Source organism: Suncus etruscus, chromosome 4 (genome assembly GCF_024139225.1).
Source record: "Suncus etruscus isolate mSunEtr1 chromosome 4, mSunEtr1.pri.cur, whole genome shotgun sequence".
Taxonomy (NCBI): domain Eukaryota; kingdom Metazoa; phylum Chordata; class Mammalia; order Eulipotyphla; family Soricidae; genus Suncus; species Suncus etruscus.
The window spans coordinates 140,272,466-140,273,616 of NC_064851.1; the positions used below are offsets into that span (position 1 = coordinate 140,272,466).

General features: G+C 38.1%; 1 non-coding gene across 1 annotated transcript; it reads right to left on the reverse strand.

The window, feature by feature from the left end:
- Positions 1-573: 573 nt before the first annotated feature.
- Positions 574-737, reverse strand: LOC126008386 (U1 spliceosomal RNA). Its single transcript, XR_007495721.1, has one exon. It is a non-coding gene; the product is annotated as a U1 spliceosomal RNA (small nuclear RNA).
- Between the last annotated feature and the right edge of the window lie 414 nt (positions 738-1,151).

Sequence of the window (1,151 nt, forward strand, 5' to 3'; positions counted from 1 at the left end):
CCGAAAGCAAATGCTACTAAATAGTTGCATTAATTTTAGAAGCTTATCAAGTTAAGATAAATTTATACATCACCAAGAATAATAGTAAAATTTAATATCAGCCTATTTTTACTACTAACCCTTGATTAAAAAGTTTAAAATTGGGCTGTTCCATTTAAATTATTGCATTCCAATTAAATGTAAGCCTGAATATATGGAACAGAAAGCAAACTAAATCTTTGTAGTTGTGTATAGTTGTTTTTTTTTATTGTTTTAACTGACTTATTATTGAATGAAATAGTAGTAGGTCCAGTATCAAACATGAGAGTATGATTTGAAGAGAAATAATCAAATTAGTTTTGTGACTGGTGATAGCGTAAAACCTCACTTTGTATACATGGTTGTAAACTTTAAGTCACTTTATAAATTTGGAGCCATGCTTTTAAACATGGATTACTAGAAGGGAGATTTTGGAGAAAGTCCTCAGCTCACAAGTGACCATTATCCACAGAATGTGTTTTGTTGCTGTTGTTGTTGTTTCTGTTGTTGTTGTTGTTGTTGTTGTTGTTGTTCACATGTGCAGGAATTTTTTTTCAGGGGAGAGCGCGAACGCAGTCCCCTACTACCACAAATTATACAGTCGAGTTTCCCACATTTGGGGAAATCGCAGGAGTCAGCACATCTGGAGTGCAATGGATAAGCCTCGCCCTGGGAAAACCACCTTCGTGATCATGGCATCTCCCCTGCCAGGTAAGTATGTGCAGGAATTTTTAAATACTCACCAAGTCAACAGGTGAAAAGGAGAATGATCAGTCAGGGAAACTGACTCATGAGTAATGAGAACAGGTGTGGAAAGAGGAAAGGGGGGGAGGAGAGGAAGTGTTCTTACTCAAAAGCATAAGATGTGTGTTTCTTGAGAACTGCTAAACATGACTTTTGTGACTCCCAGAGCCACTGTAAGATTAGCCCTGACAACTGAGCATTGCTGGGAGTGTCCCTGGAATCCCTTGAGCACTTCTGGGTGTGGCCCTTTAAAATTATAATAATTCAGGACTGAGTGATAGTACAGTGGTTTGGTCATTTGCATTTCAATCAGTCAACCCAGGTTCAATTTCCAGCATCATATATGGTTTTCACAAGCCCAACAGGAGTAATTCCTGAGTGCAGAGCCA